The following is a 26,583-nucleotide window of genomic DNA, read 5'->3' as shown; positions in this document are numbered from 1 at the left end:
CAGTGTGACTTGTCCTCATGATCCCTCCCCTCACCCCCAATCTCTGGAGAGACATCTTGTGAAATTGCACTCCAATCACTTGATTAAATCTCCCTGGAAACCACCCTAGACTTTTATGATCCAAGGCAAAATGACAAATGACTAAACAAGAATAGAAATCATCCTTTAATCATCTCCAAGGCCATAAGATGCACATAAATGACTTTCCAGGGGGAGTAACAGTGCTTTGGGAGGGCAGTCTGAATTCTGGCTGAATAATATCAATAACAATAACAATAACAATAAAACAAAGAAAGCAGGGACCATGTGGAGAAGGCTGGTGAGGGCTTTGACACAGTCAAAAGTTCACATTCAATGAGAGACATTAATATTTCACATCGAATTCCTTTATTAGCCAAGACACCCGAAGGTCATTTAGAGAGAATTTTTTTTTTTTAGGTCACCAGCTTGACAGTCTTTATCTGAGAAGAGGCACTGGGGGATACCCAAGGTGAGATGGAAGGTATTTTCCAGGTAGCCAGATAGGATGACTGGCTAGGGGAGGCTAAATAATAATTAGCAAGCTCATTACCGCCTGCCATTTCAGAACTGCTGGTCAGTCCAGATTCATATGATGTTCATTGCTTCTTGTAAACTGAAAGACTGGTGTGTTGATATTTCCCTGACAGCCCGTCTAACATTATGACATCAGCGTGCGTGTGTGCATGTGTGTGTGTGTGAATCCCTACCTAATTGAGAGCTGCTCAGGACGGGACTGTGTCTTACTTTTAATGGTGTGTAGAAGGGATTAATCAGCTGAACAGTATATCCTTGGGCCCTTCTGGATGCAGAGCATGGAACATGACTATGGAGGCAGTCAGGAAGCTTGGCATCAGTTCTTTTAACTTTTTCTGAGAAAAGATAAAGAGTTCTTTAACAGTGATACCTCTGCAAGTGTTAGATTGGTAAGATAGACACATACATGTTTGTATGATTTTGCTCATGGTAGGATATATGCATTCTTGAAATATTTGTTGAGAGCTTACAAGGAGAGCTTATAAGCTTCCCAGGAAAACTGGGAAGGATGACTAGAAGATGGTCACTAACGATGGGTAAGAGGAGGGCACATCAATAGGGGATGAGGTGAGGAAAACGAGGAGGTACTCAAAGAGTGGGTAGGGACAAAGATTTTTTTCCACAGAATTATCTTTGGCAGAGAATTATTTATTTGATGTTAAACCATAAACTCTGTAACCAAGCACACATAGATTCAAACCTGTTTTGCTATTTCCTAATTTGCCCTGAGGTTTCTTGTTTAATCTCTTTGTGCCCTGTTATTCTCATCTATAAATGGGAATTGTAGAATTCCCATGTAATAATGTTCTTTTGAGAAGCTAATGGTAAGTCACATAAGGTTCTTGGCATCACGCCTCACCAATAAAAAGCAGTTTATGTATATATTATTATGATGATTACAATTATGATTGATATTAGAATAAATATCATCTTCAAATAAAATAAGTTTGGAAAACAGTTCTTAAAAAATGTTAAGTTGATTTCTGTACTGTTAGAATTTTCATGGCTTCTAGCATACCTCATACATCTCTGAGAAAAGGGGGGTATAAAGAGCAAGATGCTCTTCTAATGTATTAAAACACAGATCTACACTTTGTTTTTTGTTTTTTGCTTTTGTCTTCTGATACAGCTCACATTTCCATAATGCCAGTCTGTGGGAAAAGGGAAAGTTTGGATCAGAAGCTGACAGTGTGGGGTTGGGTGTAGAAGACTGAGGGGCAGGAAAAGGTTATAAATTCTGAGCAACAAAGAACAGGGAGAGGAAGCTCCTATGCCTGATTTTCTTTTCTTTTCTTTTCTTTCTTTCTTTCAATCTGGTGACAGGAGGTTAGAAGTTGGTAGATTTTTGGACCTTCCGTGTTGGGAAATTTGGAAGACCAAGGAGAGTGGCCCTTGTCCATTGAGATAGTGGCGGCTGGCATTCATTCTGGCTGTGCTTTGGCCTTTGCATAGAACGAGAAATCTCAATGCTCTGCACTTGTCATGTTTCCATCCTCTTTCCTTCTACCCAGACAAGTAGTCTGGGCTCATATTTCAGTAGCAGAGCGTTTGTGTGTCCTTTCAGTCAGTCATTTACTCACTTGTTCATTCTATGTTTCAACACATAGGTCATTCAACAAACTTTTATGGACAACTTACCTTGTGCCAAGTATAGCATTAGATCCTGAGGACACAGAAATAAACAATGCACAATCCTGGCCTTAAGAGAACACAAAAGCTCTGAGGACAGAGCCTTTATGAATTTTAATCTATTGGGGGAAAATCTTTATAAGCAGCTATTACAGCAAACACTGGCAAATAAAATATGGGTTTAATGCATAGTATCTGTCATGTCAAGCATTCACTGATGCTGTTCCTTGCTTGGAAAATCTCCATAATCCTGTTTCTACTCCAGGATCATCTAGTCTTGTCCCCACCATGGAGCCTTCTGACCACTTGAGGTAAGTGGTCTGTGACTTGGAGTCGCAGCAGAATTTGCTTTAGTTAAATTAGCTCTATGAATGTAAAGCTTTGAGGAGCTACTATTTTTGGCTATTTAAGGCTATTCCCATCTTTACTCACTGAATCTATTTGTTGTCAGTCCATCTGTTGCCCTACTCCTTTAGGTCTTGGATGTGAACTATCTTGCATGTGATTTCATTGCTTTACAAAATTATACACTGGGCAGCAGATATCACATCTAACTTTATACCCCTCACAATGCAAAAAGCTTGTAATATGTTGTAATGGTTTTGAAATATGTCCATAAGTTCTTGGACCCTCTTCCCTTCAAGAGGTGAAATTTAATTCCCACCCCCCTTCCCCCCACCTTGAGTTTGGGCTGGACTATGCAACTTGTTTTTATTAAACAGGATAAAGCACAGGTGATGGTGTGTGATTTCAGGGACTAAGTTATTAAGGGCGCTGCGGCTTATTTCTTGTTCTGTTTTGGGCTACTCTGTCTGGGAAGAAGCAGCTGCTACATCATGACACTCAAGGCAGATTCTGGAGAGGCCCACAGGCTTAGAAGCTGAGGCCTCTCACCAACCAACAGAATAATTTTCCAATCACGTGAGTGGGCCACATTGAAAACAGTTCTTCCAGCCTGATTCAAGCTTTTAGATGACAGCAGCCCAAGCTGATATTGACTGTAAACCCATAAATAATCCTAAGACAGACCACTCAGCTAAGTCATTCATGGATTCTTGACCATGAGAAACTGTTGAGATAATAAATGCTTGCTATTTTTAAGCTACTACATTGGGATAATTTGCTCCATAGCAATAGATTATTAATATTCAATACACACGTATACTTGCTCTGTGAAGAAAGAACTTGTTTGACTATCAGTGACATCCATGTTGCTGAATCCTATGGATTCTTCCGAGTGTTCATTTTACTTGTAATCACAGCAGCATGGAACACAGAAATGGAATATGTCTTCCTTCTCATCTAAAAATTATTTTAAAATTTGTCTGGTATAAAAAAGTTGGGTTGCATGAACCCATTATCCTTCTTAACCACAATCCTTCCTCTGGGGTAATTATTATCTTTCTGCAACTTGCTTTTCTGTGAGTACAGTGTTATGTTGTTTAGATTTATTTATGTTGACCCATGTAACACTGGAACATTCACATTAATTGTTGTCTAGTGTCCATTATACAACTGTGCCATAATTTATTAATAAGTTCCACTTTGGGGGCATTTAGATGGTTTCAATTGTTGTCTAGTGTTCGTTATACAACTATGCCATAATTTATTAATAAGTTCCACTTTGGGGGCATTTAGGTGGGCATTTAGAACTTTTTCACCTTTATTAATAGCACTGCATTGTAATTCTTATAGATGAATTCTTAACTCTCTGTATAAGATTTCTCTAAGGTATGTATTCATCTTTCACCTTCTAGGTATCACCAGAATATTCTCCAATTGGTTGTACTAATTTATGCTTCCAGCATCCTCCCCAGCATTTTATATTATAAGGCTTGATTTCTTTTATTTTCTCTTCTTTCACCCTTTCTTTCCCACCTTCTTTTCTTTGAATCTGAAGTTAGAGTTTTTATTTAATCATTTATTTTGTGTCTCTTGGCAACTTATATTTCTTTTTTGTGACTTGTTTATTTATACATTTTGCCCATTTTTGTCTTTGGCCATCTGCATCTTTTGGATTGATTGATAAGAATTATTTACATATTCTCTATCCTAATATTTTCTCAAAGGTTTGTTTGATATTTGGTTTTTTAAAATGGTATTATCTTTTACTAAGAGGAAATTTAAAAATTTAAGGTAGACAAATATAAATTCCCTTACAGTTTAGACATTTTGTGTCCTGTTCAAGAAATTATATACTCCTTGGCATGAAAAAATTGTTCTACACTTTTATATACATAAATTTTACTTCTTCAAATTTTATTACTTTTTTAGGTGTTTTTCCATCTTTATTGAAATATAATTTATATATAACATTGTATATAGAGTGTATTGATTTACTGTATCACATTTAGATTTTTAATCCATGTGTAATCTTTTGGAATAAGGTGGATGTAGAAGTCTTATTTTTTTTTAAGTAGATAAATCATTTCTCCAGTAGTGTGTATTGTATAATCCATTTCCCCCCACTTACTCATCATATTTAAGTGTCAAATGGTCATAGGTCTGTTTCTGAATTCTCTATTTTGCTCTATTGGTCATTTTAACTATTATAAGATAACTGCCACACTGCTCTAATTGTTATAGATGTCTTATAAATTTTGATATAAATCATGTTTGTCGTATGTATTCTTTTTTTTATTATTATCTACTATGTATTCTTGACAGTCTCTTTTTACAAACAAGTGTTAGAAACAGTTTCCAATATTTTGTGAATAGCTTTCTGTGATCTTGATTCTGTGAATTGTTCTACAGAACAATTTGGGGAGATTGACATCCCATACATCAGTTATCACCAATTTATTCAGCTCTTTTTAAATGAAATTAAATAGTTCTATAAATTTTTCCTTAAAGATTCTGGAAATCTTATACTAGAAATAGCATTCTGAGTACATTTTAAACTTTCAGTTTCTGATTTAACAATTGTGTAACATCATCATTTATTATTACATCAATGTTTTCCATTTTGATGAGATTTCTTACTATTTCCAAAGAATTATTTGAAATATTCTGAAATTTTCTAGACATTTTAAAAAAATATTTTATTTATTTATTTGAGAGAGAAAGAGAGTGAGAGAGAGCATGAGAGGGGAAAAGGTCAGAGGGAGAAGCAGACTCCCCACGGAACTGGAAACCTGATGTGAGACTCCATCCTGGGACTCTGGGATCATGACCTGAGCTGAAGGCAGTGGTTTAACCAACCGAGCCACCCAGGCACCCTAGATTATTTTATTATCTGCTCAAAGTAGCAGTTTTAGTTCTTCCTTTTTGATCTTTATACTTTTATTTTTTTCTTGTTTTATTGCATTCGCTAAGATCTCCTCTGTGGTGCTGAATGGAAGTGAAATATGATAGCTTTGCCTTATTCCTGACACATTCCTAATGTTTCACCATGTAGGGTGATACCTTCTGGAGTCTTACAGTAGGTATCCTTGATCTGATCCTTATTTCCCTTCAAAAAATTTGACTATATGATTATTTTTGTAATTATTTAATATAATTGTTTAATGACTACCTCTTCAGAATCTAACATAAATTACTAATTTTGTACTTGGCACATGATAAGCATTAAGTAAATAACTATTGAATAAACAAATGAGCACACCCTCACCTGGTCCCCCCACCCACACACTGAAGTTCAGGTAAAGTTATTTCCCAGTCTTATCTCCTGAATTTAGCTATGGTATTTAATTTCATCGTGGGAAAAGGCCTTAGGTATTGTCTCCACTAAACCCCTCCTGTTCCAGATAAGGAACCTGTGAATCAGAGAAGTTAAGTGACTGGCCCAAGGTAACTCAGATTGAGGCTTTCGGAAAACTTATGGCTTTTCTTGAGCTGGCCCCTACCCATATGAACAACCTCATTTTTTGAGACTCTGTGACATTTCTTTTTTTAAAAAAATATTTTATTTATTTGACACACACACAGAGAAAGATCATAAGTAAGCAGAGAGGCAGGCAGAGAGAGAGGGGAAAACGGACTCTGTGCTGAGCAGAGAGCCCAATGCGGGGCTTGATCCCAGGACCCTGAGATCATGACCTGAGCAGAAGGCAGAGGCTTAACCCATTGAGCCACCCAGGTGCCCCTGTCTTACATTTCTATGAAGTATACTTCAATGTGCCATGCTTTATGTCTTCTCTGGGTCTTTATGCTTGCTTTTTCCTCTTTTGGGGACAATCTTCCCTTTCCATCCACTCACTTGTTTTCATATATTTCCTGTTGATTCTTATTGCAAATATCACCTCATCTCAGACATTTGCTATGATGTGCTCACACTCAGTATGCTCATTCTCATAAAAAAACCCTGTGCTTCTCCTATCATAACATTTATTATGCTTTAAGCTAATACTTAAAAAATTAGCTACCAACACACCAGACTTAAAATTTTTGCATGAATATTAGTCTATAATTCTTTTTGGTGGGACCTTTGTCAGGTATTGGGATCAAGGTAATGCTGCCCTCATAGAATGAGTTTAGAAGTTTTCTTTCTATTTCTATTTTTTTAATAGCTTCAGAAGAATGGGTATTAATTCTTCTTTAAATGTTTAATAGAATTCTGAGAGGCCATCTGGCCCTGGACCCTTGTTGGGAGATTTTTGATTACTACTTCAATTTCTTTGCTTGGTTATGGGTCTGCTCAGGTTTTCTCACTCTTTGCAGGCAACATGGTCCTCTGTAGAAAATCCAAAAGACCTCCGCCCCCAATTGCTAAAACTAATAGAGGAATTCAGCAAAGTTGCAAGATATAAAAATCAATACACAAGTCAGTTGCATTTTTATACACTAATAATGAGGTAGAAGAAAGAGAAATCAAGGAATTGATCCCATTTACTATTGCATTTACAATTTATTTCATGTTTTTTTTCGTTGTAAATACAATTATAAATGATACCTAGGAATAAACCTAACCAAAGAGGTAAAGAATCTGTGCTCTGAAAACTATAGAGCACTTATTAAAGAAATTGAGGAAGACAAATGGAAAAGCTTCCATACTCAGCAGTTGAAAGAACAAATATTGTTAAAATGTCTATGCTGCCAAAAGCAATCTAAACATTCAGTACAATCCCTATCAAAATAACATCAGCATTTTTCATAGAGCAAGAACAAGTAATCCTAAAATTTTTATAGAACCAGAAAAGACCCTAAATAGCCAACATAATGTTGAAAAGGGAAACCAAAGCTGGTGGCATCACAATTGCAGACTTCAAGCTCTATTACAAAGCTGTAATCATCAAGACAGTATGGTACTGGCACAAAAACAGACACACAGATCAATGGAAACAGAATAGAGAACCCAGAAATGGACCCTCAACTCTATGGTAAAATAATCTTCAATAAAGCAGGAAAGAACATCCAATGGAAAAGACAGTCTCTTCAACAAATGGTGTTGGGAAAATTAGATGGCCACATGCAGGAAAATGAGACTTGACTATTTTCTTACACCATATACAAAGATAAACTCAAAATAGATGAAATGCCTAAATGTGAGACAGGAATCCATCAAAATCCTAGAGGAGAACAGGCAGCAACCTCTTCAACCTTGGCTGTAACTTCTTGTTAGGCACATCTCCAAAGACAAGAGAAACAAAAAGAAAAATGAACTGTTGATACATCATCAAGATAAAAACCTTTTGCACAGCAAAGGAAACGGTCAACAAAACTAAAAGGCAGCCTATGGAATGTGAGAAGATATTTGCAACTATCTTATCAGATAAAAGGCTAGTATCCAAAATCTAGAAAGAACTTATCAATCTCAACACCCCAAAACCAAAAAAAACAGACAAGAAATGGGCAGAAGTCATGAAGACACAGTTCTCCACAGAAGACATCCAAATGGCCAAAAGACACATGAAAAATGTTCCATATCACTCAGAATCAGGGAAATGCAAATCAAAACCACAATGAGATACCACCTCACATTAGTCAGATGGTTAAAATGAACAACTCAGGATACAATAGATGTTGGCAAGGATGCAGAGAAAGGGGAACCCTCTTACACCGTTGGTGAGAATGCAAACTGGTGCAGCCACACTGGAAAAGAGTAGGTGGATCCTAAAAAAGTTAAAAATAGAGCTACCCTATGACCCAGAAATTTTACTGCCAGGTATTTACCCAAAGATACAAACATAGTGATTCCAAGAGACACATGTACTCCAATGTTTATACCAGCAGTGATCACAATACTGAAAATGGAGAGTCTGGATGTCCATCAACAGATGAATGGATAAAGAAGATGTTGTAAATACACACACACACACACACACACACACACACACACAAACACACACACAATGGAATATTGCTTAGCCATCAGAAAGAATGAAATCTTGCCATTTGCAATGACATGGATGGAGCTAGAGGGTATTATGTTAAGTGAAATAAGTCAATCAGAGAAAGACAAATACCATATGGTTGCACTCATATGTGGAATTTAAGAAACGAAACAGATGACTGTAGGAAGAAAAAGTAAAATAAGATGAAAACTGAGAGGGAGGCAAACCATAAGAGATGTTGAACTGGAGGAAACAAACTGAGAATTGCTGGAGGAGAAGGCATGGGGAGGTGGGGTCCCTGGGTGATGGACATTAAGGAGGGCACTTGATGGAATGAGCACTGGGTGTTATATGCAACTGATGAATCACTGAATTCTCCCTCTAAAACTCAATTAATTTTTTTTTCTTAAATTTTTGTATGGAAAGTTGCCACAGCAGTATTGCTCAGACTTGCTCAGTATTACTCAGTATTGCTCAGCAGTATTGCTAGGTCTTTTTTCAAGACCTAGCCCAGTATTCAGTGCTTAATAAATAGATTGGCAATGAATATACTTTCAATCAGTAAATTTGTATCTTTTTCCTTAGAAGCATAAAATGTCTCTGCTTCCATTAGACTGGTAACTATTCAAAACTCTGGTTGGAGGTAAAGGTGGGCCTTGCTTAGTATGGTAAATGTGTTTCTGAAGAAGTAAATTGAATTACTTCTAAATGTTCTAAAAGAGATTGCTATTTAAAGGACCCATTTAGTAGAAGAGTCATTCATTTTCATGAAGCAAAGAATGTGATTATAAAGTAAGCATTGCTTATCCTTCAGCAGCTTCAGGGTTTTGGAGCCTGCAGAGCCTCAGGCGTTGAGCGTACCTGCTCCTGGTCGAGGGGTGGGGACAGTGGCTGTTTTTGCCGGTCTTGTGACAAGATTAAACACAAGGCTTGATCAGCAACCCAATTAGTATATTCCAAAAAAATTTATCAGATAAAATTTCGACCTCTCTTAATAGAGACTTAGTATTCCAATCTTTCTTCTTATGGATGCAGAAACTGAGACCACCTACTTTTTGGCTTGGAAGAAATTTGTACAAATGGGCAGTCCCTAATATATCATGTTACAGAATGTCAGGCGTGGAAGGGAACTCTGAGATGAACCCGCCCAACCCCTTCATGGTACAGATGCAGAAGCTGAAGACCAGGTGATAAGTCTGCCCTTATTTATTGATGCACTGGACTATAGCACTGACCTTATGTCTCTTAGTCCAGTGCTCTGTGAACTGATTTTCTTTCTTTCTTTTTTATTTTTTTTTATTTTTTATTTTTTTTTCCCAATTTATTTATTTTCAGAAAAACATTATTCATTATTTTTTCACCACACTCAGTGCTCCATGCAAGCTGTGCCCTCTATAATACCCACCACCTGGTACCCCAACCTCCCACCCCCCCGCCACTTCAAACCCCTCAGATTGTTTTTCAGAGTCCATAGTCTCTCATGGTTCACCTCCCCTTCCAATTTACCCAAATTCCCTACTCCTCTCTAACGCCCCTTGTCCTCCATGCTATTGGTTATGCTCCACAAATGAGTGAAACCATATGATAATTGACTCTCTCTGCTTGACTGATTTCACTCAGCATAATCTTGTGAACTGATTTTCTATTCGGAAGTTGAGCAAGATTCAGATCCCTTAGAGTATGTGGAGCATCTTAGTTGGGAAGACAAAATCTGAAATCAGAAAGACCTGGATTCCATTCCAAGCCCCCTACTTAAATTTCAGTGACTTTAGGGAAATTATCCTGTCTCTAAGAGCCTGGTTGACTCATTTGCAAAATAGGGACAGTCCTGGTATTCCCTTATAGGGTAGGTAGATCTCTTGGTGGTACACATAAAAAGCTTGTATGAGGGCCCGGCATACAGCAGGGGCTCAGTGGCAATGATGATGGTGGTGATGGTGGGGACAATGTAGATGATGAGGATGGTTTTAATGATGATGGGTCAGTCTCCCTTGCTGCTTTCTTCTCCCCTTAGATAAAAAGGAACAAGCCCATTGTTTCTTTTTTTTTTTCTTTTCTTTTTTTTTTCCAATTTAATTATTTTCAGAAAAACAGTATTCATTATTTTTTCACCACATCCAGTGCTCCATGCAAGCTGTGCCCTCTATAATACCCACCACCTGGTACCCCAACCTCCCACCCCCCCCCCCGCCACTTCAAACCCCTCAGATTGTTTTTCAGAGTCCATAGTCTCTCATGGTTCATCTCCCCTTCCAATTTACCCAAAAGCACATACCCTCCCCAATGTCCATAACCCTACCCCCCTTCTCCCAACCCCCCTCCCCCCAGCAACCCACAGTTTGTTTCGTGAGATTAAGAGTCACTTATGGTTTGTCTCCCTCCCTATCCCATCTTGTTTCATGGATTCTTCTCCTACCCACTTAAGCCCCCATGTTGCATCACCACTTCCTCATATCAGGGAGATCATATGATATTTGTCTTTCTCCGCTTGACTTATTTCGCTAAGCATGATACGCTAAGCCCATTGTTTCTAATCTAAATATTGGCCATGATAAAATATGGCCAAAATAACTCAAGGCGAACACCAAATTAAAACAATTGACTAGAAAGAGATGGTTCTAACTCTTGGTTAGATAGAAATTGACTGCATTTAAGTTTGTTAACAGTTAATGTGCTGCTAACAGCCTCTAACCCAAAAGAGCTGATACCTAGACCCTATAGTAGAAAAACTATTGAAGAGAGACTCATTTGTTTTCCTTCTCTTTCCTAGTCTCTTCTCACCTCTGCTTGAAAATATAAAGAAACCAGCAGTCCCAGAATTAATAAAGAAATAAAAATCAAAGAAAAGCTTTACTTTAAATCCAGCTCCCAGCAAAGATGAGATCACTCTGTGTTCCAGAGTTAAGGATGCTTATGGCCTGACTTCCTTCTCTTCCAATGTCTGCCAGCTTTAAACAATGTAGGAGGCAGGAGGCACAGAGGACCAGAGCTCTGCAGCCTCCAGGAGGGCTGATTCGTAAGGAACTTCTGGTTCCTAAGAGAACATAGTCTCGAGATCCCTTTAGTGTACTTATATAAAATCCCTGCTCCTGCCTCTCTACATTTTAAAGAAAAAATTACCTCCTTTGCTGTTTCCCCATAAAGATCAGCTCATACAACATGGAAAGGAAGGGCCCTATCTTGTATCATGAGGTTAGGTGTGAGCATGGCTATGGTCATTGGGAAGAGAGCCTTATTAAGTGATCATTTCTGCCAGCTTTTTGGCTATGATGAATTTCCCCCTGGAATCTGAAAAATACTGTGGAACAGTTACTGATTCCTGTGATACTGGCCCATTTAGTAGGACCTCAGGCAAGGAAGACATCATCTGGGATAAATACCTTGTAGTCACACTGTCAAGGTCAACCTGACTGAATTCAGTGGTACTTATTCTCCAACTCTGACATTACCCTTGCTTTGACCCTGGCATCGTCTTTCATGGTCACGTTGTCCTTGATTATCCATGGTGACAGTGCTGCTTGGATGGATAAGAGCTCCCACTGCTATCTTATAGTCGCTGGTACCGCTGTTGCTCAGTTGTGGTTGTCCTCCTCTTGGTTCCCCAACGTGGCAAGTGAAGCCGTGCTCTGTGCTCAGGCCACTCCTTGCTTCTCCTTTAACGCATCCACCATGTTATTGCCCCGTCTCCTTTAAAGAGCAGCAGAGGAGGCCTTTTTCAGGGGCTCCACTAAACACACAAAGAATACATCTCAATCTAAAGGGAAGAGACTACTGGGTGACCAGCAAACAGTTGGATTTCTTTTTTGAGAGTTGGCAGAACAAACCAGAATTTTTGCTTGTTTTTTTCGTTTTTGTTTTTTCATTCCTGCCCCCCCCAGGGAGTTTTTTTTTTTCCAATTTATTTATTTTCAGAAAAACAGTATTCATTATTTTTTCACCACACCCAGTGCTCCATGCAAGCCGTGCCCTCTATAATACCCACCACCTGGTACCCCAACCTCCCACCCCCCCGCCACTTCAAACCCCTCAGACTGTTTTTCAGAGTCCATAGTCTCTCATGGTTCACCTCCCCTTCCAATTTACCCAAATTCCCTACTCCTCTCTAACGCCCCTTGTCCTCCATGCTATTTGTTATGCTCCACAAATAAGTGAAACCATATGATAATTGACTCTCTCTGCTTGACTTATTTCACTCAGCATAATCTCTTCCAGTCCCGTCCATGTTGCTACAAAAGTTGGGTATTCATCCTTTCTGATGGAGGCATAATACTCCATAGTGTATATGGACCACATCTTCCTTATCCATTCATCCGTTGAAGGGCATCTTGGTTCTTTCCACAGTTTGGCGACCGTGGCCATTGCTGCTATAAACATTGGGGTACAGATGGCCCTTCTTTTCACGACATCTGATTCTTTGGGGTAAATACCCAGGAGTGCAATTGCAGGGTCATAGGGAAGTTCTGTTTTTAATTTCTTGAGGAATCTCCACACTGTTCTCCAAAGAGGCTGCACCAACTTGCATTCCCACCAACAGTGTAAGAGGGTTCCCCTTTCTCCACATCCTCTCCAACACATGTTGTTTCCTGTTTTGTTAATTTTGGCCATTCTAACTGGTGTGTTTTGAGATTTGAAGAGAAAAGTTGTCTGGAGTAAGGGGCTTGGGGCTGGGGGGTAGTCATTTTAAGCCATATGCAACAGATGAGTAAAGAGAACGCAATTTTGAGCAAAACCAGAGCAGAGCAGACACATGTAGAAAGGCAGAGATGATATAAAAGAGAAGCAGGGTGAGAGCTTCCTTTTGTCTGTGAGAGACAGACAGAGGGGCCGTGTTCCCCGGTGCAGCCTGGCCCCCTCCACGCCCACGACATAAACTACACTCTCAGGCACTCTGCCTTTTCCCTCGCCTCTCCTGCCCTTGCCTCTGCACCTCTCCTCTCCTTTCCTGTTTTTCTCTCTCCTTCCTTTTTCCTTCCTTCCTTCCTTCCTCCCTTTCTTTCTTTCTTTCTTTCTCTCTCTCTTTCTTTCTTTCTTTCTCTCTATCTCTTTCTTTCATCTTTCCCTTGCTTCCTTTCTTTCTTTTCCTTCCTTCTTCCCTCCCTTCCTTTTTTCCTTCCTTTTATAGAGGTGGGGGAGAAGGGAAGGGAGAGAGAACATCTTAAGCAGGCTCCACTCCCAGCACAGAACCTGACATGGGGCTTGATCTCACAACCCTGAGATCATGACCTGAGCCCAAATTAGGAGTCAGACACTTAACCGATGGAGCCACTCAGGTGCCCCAATTCCTCCCTCCCTTTATTCTTTTGGTTAGGTTAAGTAGTTTGTTTGTTTGTTTGTTTGTTTGTTTGTTTTTTTAGGTTAAGTAGTTTTATTTCCCCTACAATTAATCTTTCCAAGCACACTTGTCTTATGCTTCCATGTGCCATGTACTTGCGTAAGGAAGTTCCTTTTGATGCTTCTGCCTGTCCTCCATCTCCTGGAACACCCATATTCATCCTTGCAGACTCTTTCCACATGTCAGCACTGCAAAGCGATCCTCAGCATCCTCATGCAGGGTCAACCATTCCTTGTTCTTGTGTGTACTGTAGCATTATTCGGCATTACTATTGCCTATGATTTCTGGTCTTCTTCACGTGCTCTCCTGGTTTTCCTCCTCTTAGTTTCCTAACAGGCAAGTGAAGCAATGCTCCGTACTCAGGCCACTCCTTGCTTCTCCCTACTTACCAAGTATGCTACAAATTGGAAAACCATCCCTGGCCCTCTTCTTGCATATTCTCCAGGGAGGGGATCTGATGGATGACTGTGGATCACCCCCTGTCCATGTACCCTCCCCTGTCCTCAGTCAGCTTCTTGTTCATCTTAGTACAACTGTGCCAGCACTGGGATTTGCAGAGTTCAAGTGTTCCCACAAGCAGTGAATGAATAGTAGGTCTTGTGGGGAAATAAGGAAAACATACAACAAAGTTACCACTCTCTTTACCTTTAAAATTCCATTTGGGGAAAAAATTGTATGCATTAAATAGAAATCTATGTAAAGAGGTAAAGAGAAGTATACGATAGGGTGCCTGGGTGTCTCAGTGGGTTAAGCCTCTGCCTTCAGCTCAGGTCATGATCTCAGGATCCTGGGATGGAGGCCCGCATCGGACCTTCTGCTCAGCAGGGAGCCTGCTTCGCCCTTTCTCTTTGCCTGCCTCTTTGCCTACTTGTGATCTCTATCCATCAAATAAATTTATAAAAATATTTAAATAAAAAAAGTATAGGATAGATGATATTCATACAAAGAAAACATTGCCATCCTTATAATAATAAAACTTAAAAGAGTATTTGCAAGAGAATACAGTGATCCGTATTCGCTATATTAGTGAAACCGTTGTAGAAAAGCCATCCACCTCCTAGATCCCTTTTTTCTGGAATTGCCCCCAGTGGCAACTATGTGGCCCTATCGGCAGCCTCTAGTGACAAGACCTCAATGGGTTGATGGGGTTGGGGCATGTATCATAAACCAAGTCAATCAAATTTTTCCTCTGAGGATATTTTCAGTTTCCAGGGGAGGAAAAACACCATTGTTCTTTTTGGGCAAAGAGGGAAGAGGTGAGAAATAAATGTGTCCAGCCACTGTTTTTCACCCTTGTTCTACCTCTGTCAAACAGAGGAGAGGCTAGTTTAAGAGACGGAAGGTGATGCCATTCTGGGTGAGAGAAGCAGAAATGGAATGTCTGTGTGCTTCCACTCATTCAGCTGAGACCAGCTGCCACTCAGCCCTTCATGCATTTAAATGAAGTTCCCAGTCATTTGTGGTTCATCTTTAACCTAAAGTTTGGTTTCTGTCACTCACCACCAAGCGTCCCAGTAATGCAGTTGCTACCTTTGCTGCTGCCCCTCTGGAGTGATTACACCTGACCTCTTCCCTCATCCCTCCATCTCCCTTTCCTACCAGCCCAAGAACACATTTCATGATTCAAGATAACCACTGTCATTGGTACCACATTGCCTTTTAAGCCATAGATCCTAATAAGCCATTATGCTGTCGAGATCATGGTTTAGACCCTGCCACTAACTGCAGGTGATAGCCTTGGGCACGTCACTTGCCTGACCTGGGCCTCTGTTTTCTCTGTAAAGCGAGGAGATGCCATCTATATCCAAGTACAACTTTCCAGGATATTACATGAAAGAGTAGTTGAGGGCTAATGAAGGTTCAGAGTCTTAACCAGGGATTACCAGTAGTCAGGCATGACACTCTCCAGGGCTGGGGGTCTGGAAGACACGCAAAGAGGAATCTGGAATAATTGCTTTTCCAAGTCTCCCTACTGCCCCTCACCTGTTTTGATAGACCCAGTGCTGGATCCCAGGAGAGAACTTTGAAATAAACACAACAGTTTCAGATAAAAGCATGCTCCCAGAGCAGGAACTCAGGTGGAGGAAATAGGATCTGGGAGTAACATGTCCAGATGAAACTGCCTTTTTCAGCCCAAACTCATGTCTCTGTGCTGCGCTGGTTCATCTTGTCACCCTGGATCTCTCCACTCTGGTGTCTCCTTCCTACAGTTATCAGGGTGATGCCGCTGACACAAATCCCATTGCCAGTTGTTTCTGCTGAAAATTCTTCAGATTGTTTTTGACTCCAAGAAAAGCCTAAAAGTAACCCAGCATCCGAAGCCACAAGGCCCCAGGGCCCCTCTCCCCGCTCTCACTGCTCACCACCTGTGCTGCTTCTGTTTCAGGCTTACAGGTCTTACTGGGCAGCCGCCTTCTTAGGAATGAGCAAAACTGTTCCTCACCTCCATGTATGAACAGGCTGCTTCCTTTGCCTGCGCTGCTCCTCCCCTAGCCCCCCTTCCTCTCCCCTACCTGCCAGGTAAATGATTATCCATCTTTCACTGCCCTTAAGATAGTACCTTCCTTCTGGAACAATCCCTCACCCTCCCCTCTCTCAAGCATTTAATCTCTGCCTCTGTTTTCACCCTTCCCCTGGTTTCTTGTTTTTATTTGTTTGCCTCTCTGTGTGCTGGTTAGCTTGACAGCCACGCCACAGCCTGGTCCGTAGCAGCTAGTCACGATGCTTATTGGTAAATAAATATTTCTGAGCCACGGGGTGAACCTAATTGTCTTCTGATTTATCGGACAAGGAGGAGGTTAAAAATTAACAAACATATGGTTCCCTAAGGAAATCTTCTACAGAAACATCAGAAAATAACACCAATTTGGCTTTGGGGTCACAGACAAATCTTAGGATGTACGTTTTTGTTCTTTGTTTTTTGGGACTTATTGAAGCTGAACTATTTGACTGAATTAGTCATGTCTGCACATCACCTGCTAAAAATCAAAAGGCTGTGAATACTTTCTGTGTTGTGAATGCTAGCCCTCTTTCTTACCAGTAGGATTTATGAGAATTTTAAAGGACTGTGGAAGAGTCACACTTAGTGCGTGAGTGATAATCAGGTAACATTTTCAGAAAATTATGGCACTTTCATCAATCACTCTGACACGGAGTTTAATGGCCTCCACCCTCTTCTTGCCACCTTCGTGTCTCATATGTAGATAAAGTATGGGATGTAAAAGAATAATAAGATGTTTCCATGGCTGTGAAGAGAGGAATGTGTCTCTTACCTAAAGATGTCAAGTCATTTGATTGCCCCTGCCTCCTCCAGGCCTGGGTGGATGTCCCTTGCTTGTGGCCCCGGCTACTGCAAACCTTTCCAGCTGCGTATCCACTTTGCAATATCACCATCAATGCACACGTTTGCTCACTGTTTTCCTCTTCTGGTGGGTTATAAGCTCCAGGAGAGCAGGGGCCAGATTCCCAGCCCCTACCACTGAGTCTGCCGTGTGGTCTGCATGGCTTGCTTATGAAGCAATGGATAAAAGACTCTGTGATAACAGGTGTATGCATGTGTGTGTTGAAGGCTGTATATGTACATGAAGTGGGAGGTAGGAACATGCCAGTTGGAATGTGTGTGAGTGGTATGTACTTGGAATTCACATTATCTGCTCCATTCTGGTCCTTTAATGGAAGTCAACAGACTTCTTCTTCCCAACCCAGCCAGCTGATAAAAGCAAGCTGCAAATGCTTGCTAATGTTGTTGGCACGTGTTGTTCAAACTGTCCTTTCTGCAAGAACTCCCCAAGCTTTACTCTCTGTAGTTTATATTATGAAAACAGTAGATTTTTTGAATGGTTTCCCAGGAGGAATGTATAGAATCATCTGGAATATGATTTTTAAAAACTACACAACTACACATCTCTTCCCTGTTCCCCTGGAGACAGAAACACAAGCTCATAGCCCAGTATGCCCTCTCCTGAGCTGAGAATCACAATTCCACGTAATTGCTGAAGGCAAGGATCATGTTGTCCTCGGTGTTCAGAACTGTGCCTGACACATGGCGCATGTGGAGTAAATATTTGCTGGAGGAGTCAATGAATCTCTGGTTGTCCTCTATATACCTGCTTTTATTGGTTTAGTTTGAATTCTTGGATCTGTACCTTAACAGCCCTCCCTGTGTCCCCAGGATTGGACTTTCGGTTTCTTTCTTGCCAGTTTATAGCGCGGTGCCCTTGTCTGACACTCACTCCATCTGTCTGTAAGGTCTCAGCATTGCCCATCGTCTTGAGAGAGTACTCCCTGACTCAGCTCACTGATGTCCTGGGACTCTGATCTTCTCCAAAAAGCTATTGTCTAAATCTGGCTGTCTCCGCTTTTTCCCTCAGGGTGAGCAATCTGGAAAATATCTGTGCTGTTGGAGCTGAACAATACACACAAGTGATATCTCCCCAGAGATGTAACCATTTGTCTGATGAACAATTGCCTTTAGTGGCATGTGTAGTCAGGCTATTAGATGTTGAAAGACACTGGAGAGCAAGGCCCAGGACTCACATCCTCGTCTAAAATCTTCTTTTTGGTCAGTGTATTAGTGAGGGTTCTCCAGAGAAATAGAAGTCCTGGGCCAGAGTTCTCCAGAGTCCATAAGAAGTGTGTATATGCAGAAAGAGATTCTTTTAAGGAATTGGCTCGGTCGGCCAGCCAGCAGACTGAAAACCAGGGATGAACTGATGCAGTTCAGGTCCAAAGGCCATCTCCTGCAGGATTCACTTGTGCTCGAGAGAGGGCAGTCTTTTGTTTGAGGGCATCTTCAACTGATTAGATGAGGCCCACCCACAGTATGGATGTTAAATTGCTTTCTCAAAGTCCACAGATTTACATGCTAATCTCATCTAAAACCACCCTCATAGAAACATCCAGAATACTGTTTGGCCACATAGCTAAAAATTGTGTTCCAGCCAAGATGACACATAAAATTAATCATCACAGGTAGTTTCCAGGTAACCCTGGGTCTCTATTCCTTCACTGAAAAATAAGAAAGTAAGGTTTGATGTCTGCCAACTAAAATAATGAATTCCTTGTTTAGGAAAAAGACCAACAAAACAGACTCCAGAATTCAGGGACAACGGATGTTCAAACACTTCTACTTCTTTTGATGTCTGACATCTAACATAGAACCTGGTACCTGGCTGGGAATGCTAATGGTTTGAGGATGGGACCAGAAGGCCTGACTTTGAAAGGAGCCCACTCATACTTTTTGCTAAATGTCAGGGGGTGGCATCCTAATTTTAAGTTTAGACATGTTACAATCTTTATGTTACCATTATAATTTTTGCTCTTTATTTTTCTCATTGATTTCTGCATGATTTAATTGGCCTTTTGGGCATTTATATTGATTTGACATTCTGTACCCAAATCAGTAATGGATTTTTCTGGACCAGTTGACTACAGATCACCCCCTTGAGGCCTTTACCTTTTGGTCATCCCTGCTGCATTCAATAGAGAGGACATTTTCTTCTTTCCTTTAGTACTTAGCATTTTTGTAGAAATTACAGCATGTGACAAATTGCAGAGGCTGTGTGGCATCTATTAAAATACAGATTTTGTACTGGGAATATAAATTGGTTCAGCCACTATGAGAAACAATATGGAGATTCCTTAGGAAATGAAAAATAGAACTGCCATATAATCCAGCAATTCTACTTTTGGACATTTATCCAAGGACGACAAAAATGCTAGGGGTGCCTGGGTGGCTCAGTCAGTTAAGTATCTGCCTTCAGCTCAGGTCATGATCCCAGGGTCCTGGGATTGAGTCCTGCATCAGACTCCCTGTCTAGTGGGGAGTCTGCTTCTCCCTGCCCTCCTGTTCCCCTTCTTCTGCTCCTCTCCCCGCTCATGTTCTCTCTTTCTCTCTCTCAAATAAATAAATAAAATCTTTTAAAAAAAGGAAGAGAAAAAAACTAATTTGAAGAGATACATGTAGCATTATTCATAGTAGCCAAGTTAGGAAAGCAACCTAAGTGTCTATTGATAGGTGAATGGATTAAAAAAAGATCTGGTATATATATATACAATGGGATATTACTCAGTCATCAGAAAGAATGAAATCTTGCCGCCTGAGACAACATGGATGGAGCCTGAGGGTATTATTTAAGTGAAAGAGGTCAGACAAAGACAAATACCATATGGTTTTACTTCTAAGGGAATCTAAAAAAACCAACCAACCAACCAAACAAACAGAAACAGACTCATAGATACAAGAAGCAAACTTCTGGCTACCAGAGTGGGGGGTGGTTTTGGGGATGGAGGAAATAGGTGAGAGGGATTAAGAAGTACAAATTTTCATTTATAAAATAAATAATTCAGGGGGATGTAATGTAGAGCATAGGGAATATAGTCAATAATATGTCAATAACTTTGTATGGTAACAGATGGCAACTAGACCTGTTGTGGGGATCATTTGTAAGGTGTAGAAATATTGCATCTCCAAGGCACCTGGGTGGCTCAGCTGGTTAGGCATCCGACTCTTGATTTCAGCTCAGGACATGATCTCGGGGTCCAGCCCCACGATGGGCTCCCCGCTCACCAGGAGTCTGCTTGTCTCCTTCTCTCTCTGCCACCCCACCCCAAATAAATAACTATATCTTTAATGAAATAAAAAAAATATTGATCTCTATCATGGATACCTGAAACTAATAGGTTATTATATGCCAATTATATTTTAATTAAAATGAAATATATAGACCTTGTGACTTTCCATGGAAAGAAAGATGACCCATGATAAATAAAAGGGAGTGTGTATCCAGCATTCAGAAGAGGTTGGAAGGGGATGTTGAAATGTAAATACCAATATCCTGTTGAATATTTGCACAGCCCTTAATAGTGAGCCAAAGCCACAGGGCATGTTTACAGATCCAAATACCTAGAGGACTATGGAGAGACTGCTGGCTGAGCAGGGTCTTTGGCAAACCATAACCACCAGCTAAATCAAATGAACTCCCTTGTTACCAGGTAGGACTAGGAGCCCAGTGCTTTTTTTCAATCAAAAAGTGTTCAGGTTTTTCAATCAAAACCTGAAGTCTGGGATTCAATGTAAAATATAATTTTTAAGGGCTGGCAGTTCATTCAAATTGAATGTGAAAATCAGCATCCCATGTCTGCAGGCCAGGTTCCAGCCTGCCAGTGGCTGGTTTATGGCCTTCTTCTGCCTTACTCTTTTTACAAAACTGGAATGATACACTGGTCTATTATAGCAAATACTCAGAAGATGTTTTTTCCTGTTGGATATATATATAAAACAGGGTGCATACTTGGAACTCTGCAGACTGCCTGTGTTTTAGCAGGAGTAGAGAGACAAGACTGATCCTGTAGCTTTTGAAGCTGAGGCCTTGGACCCTCAACTGCAAGGTCCCTTTCAAGGCCCTGGGAGAGCCCTGGCAGTGTGATGATATGGTCATATGTTTTCATGGAATTTAAAAAAGTAAGATAGTCTAGCTGCAATGCTTTAGGACTATGGTCTGTATCCACTCTGTTTTCCCTTTTTCACACCTCTCCCAGTGCCCAGTGGTGGTATAGTGACTGGGGTGTGTTTTGGAGATCCTGCTAGCAAGGCTTCTCAATCTTGGCATTCTTCACTTTGGGCTGGATAATTCTTTGCTGAACAGGCTGTCTATCCTGTACCTTGAAGGAAGTGTGTGGCATTCTGGCCTCCCGTGCTAGTAGCAATGCATAAACCGCCCACCCCCACCCCCACTGGTGTTCCTTCACTCGGGAGGGAAAATTGAACCCACATCCATTGAGAACCAGTGAACTAATGGGAGTTTAATTTGTGGATACATTTAGGTTGTGTTGTAATAAAATCATGCGGCTCCAGGTCCCATTGGTGTCTGAGTTTACATTATCGCTAACAGTTCCTGCATGGGTGTGCATGCCACAAATGCTCCCACTGCTCTTAGTTCCAACTCACCCAGCCTCGTGACAGCAAGGTGCAGGACCAGGATGGCAGATTCCTGCATGCAAGCACATAGAGACCCGCACAGGATGGAGTAGAAAAAGTTAGAAATGATGGCGTCCGAAGCCGGTCTATGGAAATTTCGTCCTAATCTTTCCAGTCATGTATGAAAGAAACTTGGTAGAGACTTTATCAATTCTGGTGGCAATCCTAAAAATATATGTGACTTTACCAATGATATGTTATTGGCTTTGAAAGAAAATTATCTAGCCTATCAGTAATAAAAATAAATTCCAAACAACCATGCTAGAGGAAAGACTGAATTATTTTTATTTTCATCTATTGAAAATTCTTACTGTTGTCTTATATAGAAGTAATCAAAGAGTCTATGCTAAAACTACAGCTAAAAATATAGGAAAACATGTTGCAGAGGAATGTCAGGTAGTTAACAGTATTGTTTTTCTGAGTCTTATGTTTGTAGTAGTTGTCAGTGTTTTAAAATGTTTATTTTCCTGTGATTTATTCCTCATTCTAAATAAATACTTATTCAGTACCCAGTTTTTTTTAAAGATTTTATTTTTATTTATTTGACAGAGATGACAAGTAGGCAGAGATGCAGGCAGAGAGAGGAGGAAGCAGGCTCCCTGCTGAGCAGAGAGCCCGATGCGGGGCTTGATCCCAGAACCCTGGGGTCATGACTTGAGCTGAAGGCAGAGGCTTTAACCCACTGAGCCACCAAGACGCCCGTCAGTACCCAGTTTTATATTCATAGTTTTATAGATAAAAGAAGGCACACACCCCCAATTATATAAACTTCAGTCCCCTTAAAAAACTGAGATTTGGATTTTAGATATTAAATTGTAATTGAAAGCCTTAGATTATTTACACAAGTAATTTCTGAAGAGCCCTGCTGTTGTGCCCTGAGCCTACCACCTCCCTTCTCTGCCCTCCTCCCAATCACCAAGGTGAGGGAAAAGAATACTCTGCCTTTTAAAGCAAAGGAAAAGTGCTCTACAGGACCACTAAGAAAGTTTGATATTTAGGCCTTGCAACTGGAGTGACAGCGGGGCTAATACCGGACTCTTGGCGGGAAAACTCAAAAAGAGAGCCTGTTCTGGTTAGCTGTCTAGACCACTGCAGCCAAGGACAGGTGACTACACTGGGCCTCCTACACTCACAGAGTTTATTAGGGGCAAAAATGCCAGGAGTGTTTCCCATGAACCAAAACGATATCACATGCAGCTCTTTTAAATCCTGACCAGGAGGGCATTCCAAGGCATGATGGGGCTCCAGAGAGGCCCTGGGGTCTATTGAGGAATCAGGGGCTGAGGGGTAGCCTCTGCCTCCCCCCCCAAAAAAATATGTAATGCATCCCAGGAAGTCCTACCAAATGCTCTCAGGGGAAATCTCTGAAGAACCCATGGGGATGCCAATAAGACACAGTGCTGTGCCAACCTTAGAATACCAGTCAGACACAGATGTGTGAGAGATGAAGTTAAAATGGTACCAGTCAAGGGGCGCCTGGGTGGCTCAGTGGGTTAATGCCTCTGCCTTTGGCTCAAGTCATGATCCCAGGGTCCTGGGATCAAGCTCCACATCGGGCTCTCTGCTCAGCTGGGAGCCTGCTTCCCTTCCTCTCTCTCTGCCTACTTGTGATCTCTATCTGTCAAATAAATACATAAAATCTTTAAAAAAAAATGGTACCAGTCAAATGAGAAGTTTCCTATTCTCCTTGCGTCTCCTCCTCCTTCATCTCTTCATAATCAAGGTTAGCATTAGTTGGGAAGGAGGTAAGGAAGGAAGAGAGAGGAGGACACACTACTTTGTACACCAAAGGCTGCTAGTGTTCAGAGTTAACGTAGCATGACTGATCACTTTGCTTAGAGAGGTCCGCTTCCATGGTTGACTGGTAACTGGGAACTTGGATTTGGGGAAGGTTTCTGTTCTTCCAGCTGATCATTATAGTTCACATTGCCTAAACTGGCTATGCAAACAATATGTTTTATGCTGAACTCCTGCCATCCTTCTGGGCATCTGGAATTTTGGTACATGCTACACAAGGGCACCTATGTGATAAGTATCCAGTAAAAACCCTGGGTCCTGTGTCTCTAATGAGCTCTTTTGCTTGGCAGCCTTTCACACATATTGTTATTACGGTGCATTGGTAAGGGAGTTAAGCACATCCCTTGTGACTCCACTGAGAGAGGACTGTAGAAGCCTGAAGCTGATTTTCCCCAGACTTTGTTCCATGTGGATTTTGCCCTTTGATTTTTCTTTGTATCCTTTCAACATGATAAATCAGACCTATGAGAACACTCTATGTGAGACCTATAAGTCCTCCAAGGAATTAATCACACCAGAGGTGGTCTTAGGACTTCCCAACACAAGGCCCTGAATGTGGAGATAGAAAATTTCCTCTTGGACAAGGGGCGTTAGAGAGGAGAAGGGAATTTGGGTAAATTGGAAGGGGAGGTGAACCATGAGAGACTATGGACTCTGAAAAACAATCTGAGGGGTTTGAAGTGGCGGGGGGGTTGGGAGGTTGGGGTACCAGGTGGTGGGTATTATAGAGGGCACGGATTGCATGGAGCACTGGGTGTGGTGAAAAAATAATGAATACTGTTTTTCTGAAAATAAATAAATTGGAAAAAAAAAGAAAATTTTCTCTTGGATGAAGCTCAAAATTCTGGTTATTACACGGACTAGACACTTTGAATGATTAAACTAGCATTGCATTTTTGGCTTAAAGTGGGAAGAAATGCCATGAGGCCAGTCAAGTTTTCATGCAATGATAGAACAACCAACCCTAGTAAGAAGTTTAAAGGGATAATGGAAAACAAAAATAAAATTGCATTCGGATTCTATCTAATGAAGCAGGGTTATTCAACACATTGATGTCCTACATGTTAGTCCATTGAATTTTCACTAACAGAAACAGAAAGAGCTTTACAAACAAGAAAACCAAAGTAGACAAGAGTTAAAAAGACTTCCCCAAGCTCACTGGTTAATGAGGGAATGAGCCAGGTATTGTGGTTAGTTTCTCTGCTTCTGAGGTTTGAGTTTTTCCTACTTTGCCACATTGACTTTGTTGCTTAATGGAGAGTGATGGGATCAACCAAAAATCTATAGTTCCATCTTCTAAAAATAAAAATGACTTCACTGCTCTATAGACTTTGTCCATAATCATTAAGCATGTGTCATTTGAGATATATATCTTATCTTGGGGCTTAGTATGGATCAGGTCATCTCCCCCACTTAACTAAAGACCTTGGAGCAAGCTGGTTTATAAGGGAATAGAGCCTATTCCCTTGATCTTATACACCCAGAAAAGCACTGGGTAGTAACTTGTATGTGTTTGTGTTATGGGGGACAATTCTGTCCCCCCATAATGAATAACATACTGAATGTGTCACATCTGATGTAATGCTGATCAATAAAAAAGAAATCCAGTCTTTCCTTAATGCCATCAGTTATGACCTCAAGTAGGTAGCTTCAAGAGCAAAATCCAAACCCAAACAAAGTATTCAACCACCGAGCTCTTTTGTCAAACACTAAGCTTGATATGAGAGATGCAATAATGAACATAACGTAGCAGTTGGCCTGAGGAAGTTCAGAGGCTAGTAGGGAAGATAGACAAGGACATCAGGCAGGAGTTTCAGTGGGATGCAGCCCAGTAGAGTCAGGAGGCCAGGCTGCTTGCTTTGGATCATATCCTAGCTCTTCTGTTTTCTAGCTTCGTGACCTTGGGCAAGTCGCTTTTGTCTCGGCCTTAAGTTTATCATCTCTTATCATCTCATCTTTATCAGCTAGCACTAGCTACATGTGAGGTTGTTCAACTCTATGGAAGGTTCTAGATTATAATTGCAATGAGATCATGTCTTTGCTCTTGGAAAGTTTCTTTTCTATTGGGGGGAGATGCAAAAGTAACTAGACAGCTATCAAAATCCAGAAGTGCTCCCATGGGGACAGGTAAGGATAGTGCAGGCCCACATTATTACTCAAATGTAAAGACTGCTGTTTGGTGGCTAATAAGTCCCATTCAGAAAGAGGGACCAGACAACCTGAATTACATTCAAAGGAAGTCAGCAGTGATACTATAGAGGGCATTTGAGAATTGGGTCATAATTAGATGTGCTTTGTTCTTTTGAAGCACTAACAATGCCTTGTTTATAATTAGGTGAAGAATAACTACCATTGTATTTTAAAAGAATGATGCTCTTTCTGTCCAGATCTCAGAATGTGCTGCTAACAGAAAGGTATCTAATTTCTTTATTGGCTTGGATTTTAAAATCATTAGTGATCATTAAATATTTATAGTTTATTTTAATGCATGTTAATTATTAAATTATATTTAATGATTAAACACTTTTACAAATCAAATACTTTTTCAATAATTTAAAAATTGAACCGCGCTGGCTTTATTTCAGATAAATCACATCATCTTAAAGGAAATCTTTAGGTTCATGTGCTCCTAACATAGCTGTTACTCACCTTAATTTTATCTTAATTTGGTATTTTAGAAACTAGAAATATAAATTTCACTGACAAAATAAAAATGTGTCCATCTGTACAGTGTGTTCTATATAGTCATTCTTTTACATATTTGATTTCTTTAATGGATAGGCCACATTGAATTTAAAAAAAAAATCACATGACAAGAAAATAGGATATTTAATCATCTTTATTTATTTTTTTTAAAAAAGATTTTATTTATTTTTGGGGTGCCTGGGTGGCTCTGTTGGTTAAGTGACTGCCTTTGGCTCAGGTCATGATCCTGGACTCTCAGGATCAAGTTCTGTGATCAAGTCTCAGCTCAGTGGGAAGTCTCCTTCTCCCTCTGACTCTCCTCCCTCTCATGTACT

Source organism: Neovison vison, chromosome 4, assembly GCF_020171115.1.
Source record: "Neovison vison isolate M4711 chromosome 4, ASM_NN_V1, whole genome shotgun sequence".
NCBI classification, from domain to species: domain Eukaryota; kingdom Metazoa; phylum Chordata; class Mammalia; order Carnivora; family Mustelidae; genus Neogale; species Neogale vison.
The sequence above is the reverse complement of the archived record's forward strand: the minus strand, read 5'-3'. Positions refer to the sequence as shown.